Source organism: Colobus angolensis, unplaced genomic scaffold (assembly GCF_000951035.1).
Source record: "Colobus angolensis palliatus isolate OR3802 unplaced genomic scaffold, Cang.pa_1.0 Scaffold36, whole genome shotgun sequence".
In the NCBI taxonomy this organism is placed as follows: domain Eukaryota; kingdom Metazoa; phylum Chordata; class Mammalia; order Primates; family Cercopithecidae; genus Colobus; species Colobus angolensis.
Genome location: NW_012116932.1, coordinates 7250886 through 7259568, shown reverse-complemented (window position 1 = coordinate 7259568; position 8683 = coordinate 7250886).

The following is an 8683-nucleotide window of genomic DNA, read 5'->3' as shown; positions in this document are numbered from 1 at the left end:
GAGCGGGGTGGCACCTGCCTGTAGTCACAGCTACTCAGGAGGCTGAGGCAGGAGAATCATTTGAACCTGGGAGGCAGAGGTTGCAGTGAGCCGAGATCACGCCACTGCACTCCAGCCTGTGTGACAGACCGAGACTCTGTCTTGAAAAAAAAAAGAATTTCAAGGCAGCCACAGCAGAGCATTTCACAAGCACAGGGTCCTTTTAAGTGCAGGACCCTGCACAGGACACCCACCTGGGAAGCCAGCCCTGGGAATTATACTTGCAGACTCCAATGGGAAGCTGAAAGTCCACTGGGCAAACACAATCTTTTAAATGCCTATTGGAATCGTCTCCCAGGGAAGCTTCCGAGCTGCTCCCCTCTCCTTCCTTAGCCCTGTTTCAGTGTCCCAGCACCTCTGTGCCTGCTTCTCCACCTTGCTGGAAACTTAGTTGTGTACTCTGCATCCCAAGCCCCCACCAGCCACTCTGACCTATGCCTACTGCCTTCTTCTCTTTGAGTCCTGCCTCATTGGGTTCCCTGAGTTGGCCACTGTTCCTTGTAGCACAGGAACAGTGGTCTTTGTAGCACAAAGAATGGGGAAAGATTGATCGGTTATTTTCCTGCAGTACCACTATCCGCCTTTTTTTCTGGTTCCTCTTGTTACAGGAAGTTGCCGACATATAACCCTCTCTTTGTCAGCATGTTGATGCAAAAAGATGTGGCCCTAGCACTGTTTACCTGTTATATTTCTACCGTCTGAGTAAGTGGTAATATAGTTGCTTACCTGATGCCAGGAATGCTAAGCATACCGTATTATTTAATGCTCTCATTAGTCCTGTGAAGTATGCATTGCTGCTATTCCTTTTACAGAAGGATAAAATAAGATGCAGTGAATTAAGTAACTTGCATGAGGTGATAAAGCTAAGGAGCCCTTACTCTTAGCCACTAGGATGTATTGCCTCTAGAGATAGGCCCCTTGAAGGCAAAGACCGTATCTTGGTCTTTAGTGTTCCCTATGTTGCCTCTTTGTGCCCTCAGTCCTAGTGTATTATTAGAGCTATTAAGAACTCTCATTTAGCGGCTAGGTGCGGTGGCTCATGCCTGTAATCCCAGCACTTTGGGAGGCTGAAGCCAGTGGATCACCTGAGGTCAGGAGTTCTAGAGCAGCCTGACCAACATGGTGAAACCCCATCTCTACTAAAAATACAAAACTTAGCTGGGTGTGGTGAGCACCTGTAATCCCAGGTTCTCGGGAGCCTGAGGCAGGAGAATCACTTGAACCCAGAAGGTGGCGGTTACAGCGAGCCGAGATCGCGCCACTGCACTCCAGCCTGGGTGACAGAGTGAAACTCCATCTCAAACAAAAAAAGGACTCCCATTTACTAATAGCTTACCATGTGCCAGGCCCTATGCTGAGCATTTTGCAAGTTATCTCGCTAAATTTTCAGCTCACCTCTATTAGCCAGGTTTTACTGTCCATATTTAACAGATGAAGAAACAAAGGCATAGCCAGATTTAATCTCTAGTTAGGTCACATAGCAAGTAAATAGTGGTACCAGGGTTTGGACTTGGATCTATCCTGATTCTCGATGTAAGCTCCCTGATCAGGTTGCTCCCACACCCCAGCCTCCCACCCATCCAGCCTCTCTTCGTCTTACCCTTACCTTCCTGCAAGTATCCATCCTCCCACGCCTCAGTCTCCATTAGAATCTGAATTCTGGCCAGGTGCGGTGGCTCATGCCTGTAATCCCAGCACTTTGGGAGGTCAAGGCAGGCAGATCACCTGAGGTTAGGAGTTCGAGACCAGCCTGGCCAACACAGTGAAACCTATCTCTACTAAAAATACCAAAAATTAGCTGAACGTAGTGGCGGGCGCCTGTACTGTAATCCCAGCTACTCTGGAGGCTGAGACAGGAGAATCGCTTGAACCCAGTGGTGAGATCGTGCCACTGCACTCCAGCCTGGGCAACAAGAGTGAAACTTTGTCTCAAAAAAAAAAAAAGAATCTAAATTCTGGAGGCTTAATCTCTTGCTTAACCCACCAAATGATCTCACTGCCTGTTGCATAATCCCAGCACAGGAAGAAAATTGCCCACATTAGCTGCCCTGGCCCTGTGATCTGCACCCTCTCAATTTCAAGGTGTCTCCTTCTACTACTCTAACAAGAACATGAGAGGCAAAGATTGCCCATATCCTCAAGTGTATTCAAGAGATCAGACATCAAAGAGTGAAGAAATGCTACATCTAAGAGCCATGCCAGATCCAAGCCGAATAGGAGACTTAGTCCCCTCTTATGGGTCTTCCATTAGCCTCATACATTTTTCCCTCTCAACATCCAAGAAGTCTCATCAAGGTAATCTATGGAGAAGAAGGACCTGTTTGTTGGTTTCATTGTTAATCCTTCTGAGGGTCCAGATAAGCCTCTGAAAACCAAGAGAACCCCTCTGTCCTGCCAGTAGCAGCTGGCTAATCTTCGTCCTGTAATTGTTGAATTGTCCACGTGTACACACATGTGCAGGCATCAGATCACACCCACTCAGATAGCTAAGAATTAATTTCACTCCTAATCACAGAATGATTCATCCTATTATTTAATCATTGGCGCTAGTCTTGCCTGGTCAATAGGATGATAAAGTAGTATCAAAACTAATTCACCTGAGAAGTATCTAAAGGAATAGGGATATTGGAGGCCAGGGAAGGAAAACAAGATACAGCACAGATGTCTCTAAACACCTGAAGCATGATATAGAGACCAGGGACTTAGTCTGTATAGTGTTTTAGTTCGTGTAGCTCCTGAGAGCAGAATCTGGGTTTGTTGGTGAGGTTACAAGACAGGCAGGGAGATCTCTTAGTAATCAGTGTGAAGCAACAATGCAATGGGCTGCGGGAGTAGGAGAGAGGCCCTCCTATCTCCAGATCCTCAAGCAGACACCATACACTGAAGGGAACCTCTGCATTGAGTGATGGGCTGGTCCAGAGCAACCCCGTCAGTGATCAGGTTTGGGACCCAATTGTGCTGGGCAGGAGGCAGGTGCTGGAAATCAAGAGTAAATAAGACATGGACAGTGCTGTCGTCTGGAGACCCTTCCACCTCAGGGACTGTGCTCCTCAGACTGAGGGCAAGAAGCACAGCTTACACTTCCCTCGTGTGTTCACAATAGTTGTATAGCATCAGACCCAATGGTGAGCACCTGGGAGACAAAAATTATTCCTTCCATTTGTGTTTCCTTAGCACTTAGCACAATGTCCAAGAAACAGTTTTGAAGTTAATGAATGTGTCCAGGGAATACCCGATATGTGTCAGTAAATGGATCCATAGAATCTTCAATATTGACTAATTGTTGAAAGGACTCATTCCAATCCCAATAATCTGCATGATGGATAAATAAGTGCCTACATGTAATAAGGTGTAATGAGTTACTTGACTCCAGTGGCCTCTGTGTAACCTTCACTGGTAAGGCCCGTGGCTCTTCTGAAAATCTCCGTGACCAAGGACATCAATAAGCACAGCACGGGGCTCATTGGAAGAAGATGATTTCACCTGCCATCTTCCTTCTTGTCTGAAGAGTGCCACTCACTCGCCTTGCTTTGAAGACATCAAAGTTTGGTGACAGAAACCAGCAAGAAAGATGGATGTGACTATCTGCATTGGCTAGTGTTTTCTCTGAAAAACATTTGACTAGAAACAGTGTAATCATTCACCCTTTATTTACCTTCTAAACCTGAAATAGAGATAACTTTAATACCGGCTGAGTCATCACTAAAGTCAGCAAGTCAAAGTGTTTTTTGGAAAAACTGAGATCCAGATATTTTCTATAACTGAAATTATGGGCACAAACTGACTTTTAAATTATTTAATTGTTGACCAAACTCAATACATTTTTCTATTCTTTTCTCTTTTTTGTATTTTATATTTTTATTTTCATATCAACAAGAATGAGTTTGAATCAGTTTTCCTTTCTAATATAGCAACATGCAGCCATTTTTTAAAATTATACTTTAAGTTCTAGATTACATGTGCACAACGTGCAGGTTTGCTACATATGTATACATGTGCCATGTTGGTGTGCTGCACCCATCAACTCATCATCTACATTAGGTATTTCTCCTAATGCTATCCCTCCTCCTACCCCCACCCTATGACAAGCCCTGGTGTGTGATGTTCCCCACCCTGTGTCCAAGTGTTCTCATTGTTCAATTCCCACCTATGAGTGAGAGCATGCGGTGTTTGATTTTCTGTCCTTGTGATAGTTTGCTCAGAATGATGGTTTCCAGCTTCATCCATGTCCCTACAAAGGACACGAACTCATCTTTTTTTAATGCAGTCATGTTTTCTATCGTTAAGAATAATGATTTGCTCAATTTAGTGTCTAGCAGGAGATTGGTGTCTAGTAGCCAACCTCCCCAGCTTTTCTTGGGCCCCATATACTTTTGGTTTGGGGTTAATACAGAAATAAAGTGATTGGGCTAAATCCAGGCCCTTCCATTTTCTTGGTGTGTGATGTGGTCAAGTTCCAGAATCTCTCAGCCCTTTCTCCCTCTGTAAAGGAGGAAGGATAAGAATAGTACAGCTCTCATACCTTTTATGAATAAGTCAGTAACAGGAGCCATGATGATGCTGTTTTCCTGAGGAGGTGCTGTTCCAGGCCTGGAAAGCTCAAATCTCCCGATTTCTTTAACCGTGAAGTGATTCTCTTATAAGACAGAATGTTAAGTGAGTGTCAAGGCCACACTAAACAGTATGTAGTTGGAAATCTCCTTCCTATTGTACAAAAGAGAATGGAAGGTTCCCATTGTTTCTTATGTGATGATGAAAAGTTTACTGCAAGGATTGCTGTGTTGGGGCCCATTGCACACATAGGATCACCAGCCCAAATGTTAAAAGAACTTCCCTTGAAAGAGAAAAAATATTTGATGAAATGGAAACTTTTTTTTTTTTTCTTTTTTGGAGACGGGGTCTTACTCTGTCACCCTGGCTGGAGTGCAATGGCGTGATCTCGGCTCACTGCAACCTCCACCTCCCAGGTTCAAACGATTCTCCTGCCTCAGCCTCCCGAGTAGCTGGGATTACAGGCGCGCACCACTATGCCTGGCTAATTTTTGTATTTTTAGTAGAGACGGGGTTTCTCCATGTTGGCCAGGCTGGTCTTGAACTCCTGACCTCAGGTGATCCACCCGCCTCTGCCTTCCAAAGTGCCGGGATTACAGGTATGAGTCACTGTGCCCTGCCAGAAACATTTTTTCTATCCCGGGTTTAGATTATGCCTCTTCCCCAGGGCAGGACAAAGGTGCAGCATGAGAGGGCTAGAGCACAAAATTTAAGAAGCAGCAACCCCGAGGGAGAGGCCTCCTTGAAATCTGCACCTTTATCCACTCCCTTGCCCTACTCTAGTCCAGGCCTTACTCTTCCATTTATATGTTCTCAAGTGCAATGTCCTTTCTGGGGTTTGGATTTGCAGAGCTAGGTCCTGCTCATGTGGGCAGGCTTGGAGGAAGGTTTGCAGAGCACTTTTTCCACCCTAAAACATGGAGCCATTACTTATGGTCATTTTTGCCACGCTGTGGTTGGGCCCACATCTCCCAACTTTGGCACCGAGTGCAAGGGGCTCTTCCTAATTATGGGTTGATGACTTCCGGGGTACTTGGTGTTAAGTTACCGTCACAAGAAACCAGATGGGTCCTTGGACAAGGGTAACTTGCTTTCATTCACTGGTGCTTTACATTGGAGAAATAAACCCCAATCTGTCTTCATAGGAAATTATGATAATTTGTCTAATAACAGAATGATAATTTCATGTATTAGCATAAAGTTCTTTGCTGATCAGACCTTGCTGGACTAAATGAGTCAAGATGAGCTCCTCCAGAGCATGTGGTTCTCATTACTCTGTGTCCAGGCATCTGATAACATGGATAGTAGGTGCTCAATAAATGTTTGTTCATTGAACATATGAATGAAGAAACACGCAGTCTCGGAGTGAAATTAATACCCAGTCTATCAGGCCCTTTAAGTAGCAGAAAGGGCAGAGCCATGAACCTGACCTAATGATTTAAAAACCAACCACTGCTGTTTCCTCCCTACAGAAACAAGTTGTCCTTCTGGCTTTTGCTGACAGGCACTTATTCATCTTCTGTTTTGTGAGAGACTGGTTTCTAGCTATCACCTTAGCTCTTGCTGCCTGACTGGATATTTCACGTCTTTCTAGATCTATCCTCTTCCTCCTACACCCACGTCCACTAATGGAACCAACCTCTGAGAAACTCTGACCCTGAGCTTATGGTGATCTTTCTTGTTGTGGCTCCTGACCTGCAACTATAAACACTGAATTCTGCCTTGGAATAGTTTAAATACATCACCTGCACTAGTGGCTCCCTGGCAAAGAGTCCTTTTGACAAATTCAGAAACACTGGTGCCATCCTCAGCTGTTGCTCTACTTTGGATGTTTGTCCCCTGACACCTCATGTTGAAATTTAATCCCCAGTGTTGGAGGTGGGGCCTAATGGGAGGTGTTCGGGTCATGGAGACAGATCCCTCATGAAGGGCTTGGTGCCATCCTGGTGGAGATGAGTGAATTCCTGCTATATTATTTTCCTTGAGAGCTGGTTGTTAAAAAAAAAAAAAAAAAAAAAAGCGGCTGGTCATATCCCCTCTCTTTCACCGTTTGCTTGTGCACACCAGCTCCTCTTTGCTTTCCTCCATGAGTGGAAACAGCCTGTAGCCCTCACCAGAAGCAGATGCTGGTGTCATGCTTCTTGTACAGCCTATAGAACCATGAGCCAAATAAACCTCTTTTCTTTATAAATTACCTAGCCTCAGGTATTCCTTTATAGATACACAAATGGACTAAGACAACCTGCCATCTTGAGACTTCTGCCATCAGCTGCACAAGGGTTGCACCCAGCAAGCACTGCTCGGTGCCCTGCTGCCATCTCCTGGAGATTGCTGATCCTCTCCTGCTCGTTAGACTGTTGGGCCTGCTCTCCTTAACCAGTTCTAACAAGCCCTTGATATCCTCAACACACTATCAGCCATCATAGTGTGAATGGAATGAGGATTATTTTATTGCTGTGATGTGAACCTCATAGAAAAATGCACAGAAAAGTAACTAAAATAATGCAGCAAAGGACTAGAAAATGGAGGAAATGCCTATCTCCTACTGACACGCAAAGAAGCTGGAGCCAGTTGGATCAAACTGACCCAAGATTGCTCATGAGTATATGTATTCAACATGTGAAGATCACTCAGGAGTCCCACACACAATTGGTAAGTGAGAATCCTTTAAAGTTTAAAACTGGTGTCAGCAGGCACAGGGAACTGCCCACTGGCACTAATGCTACAGCCATCTTGGAAAACATACCAAAATATCATCTATTTTCTTCCTCATTTCCAGTAAGTAAATGGCAACATTTCTTTCTAAGGAACCTGAAAAAAATCTAAGGAACCATTTTATTCGGCTTGATACCAAAGTTATTTTAGTTTATAAATATTAGGCATACGGAGAAGTTGAGATAAAAGCAAAGATATTCATAAATTACATTTTTAAAAAAGAGTTCTGATAGTGTTCACATATCTAAGCTCCCACAAAAGTCAGCATGAAAGCAGTAGCAGAGGAAAAGAGAAGACAGCTGAGCTGATATCACACAACAGCTAAATGGAAGGGGATAAATTGGCATAGCCAAATAGGTGATTTGACTATAGAAATTAAGAGCTTTAAAAATGTGCAAATCATTAGAATCAATCATTTTACTTCTAAAAATCTATCCTGAAAAAAAGAATCAAAAGCCAGAGATTCCTAAATAAAAAGGTGTGTTGTGGTTTTTGTTTTTTTTTTTTTTTTGAGACAGAGTTTCCCTCTGTTGCCTAGGCTGGAGTGCAGTGGTACAATCTCCCCTCACTGCAGCCTCCGCCTCCCGGGTTCAAGTGATTCTCCTGCCTCAGCCTCCCAAGTAGCTGAGATTACAGGCATCAAGCACCATGCCCAGCTAATTTTTTGTATTTTTAGTACAGATGGGGTTTCACCATGTTGGCCAGGATGGTCTCTATCTCTTGACCTCGTGATCCACCTGCCTCGGCCTCCCAAAGTGCTGGGATTACAGGTGTAAGCCACAGCGCCTGGCCTGTAAACGTATTTTTAAGTCTACTTAATGACATAGGAAAATATTAAAGTTAAAATGATGGGTGAAAAAATTTTAAAAGCTGTATATGCAATATAATCAAAATTACATTAAAATATTATTTTACATAGAAAAAAGACAAGATATAAATGCACCAAAACATTAACATTGTTTATCTCTGCATGATGAGATTGTGAATGATTTCTTTTTTGAGACAGAGTCTCATTCTGTTGGCTGGGCTAGAGCGCAGTGGCACGATCATAGCTGACTGCAGCCACAGCTTACTCCAGGGCTTATGCGATCATCCTGCCTTCATAGTTGGGATTGCAGGTGTGTGCGACCACACTACACTTTATTCAATTTTCTTTTTTTTTTTTTGAGACGGAGTCTCTCTCTGTCGCCCAGGCTGGAGTGCAGTGGCGCGATCTCGGCTCACTGCAAGCTCCGCCTCCTGGGTTCCCGCCATTCTCTCGCCTCAGCTTCCCGAGCAGCTGGGACTACAGGTGCCCGCCACCACGCCGGGGTTTCACTGTGTTAGCCAAGATGGTCTTGATCTCCTGACCTCGTGATCCACCCGCCTCGGCCTCCCA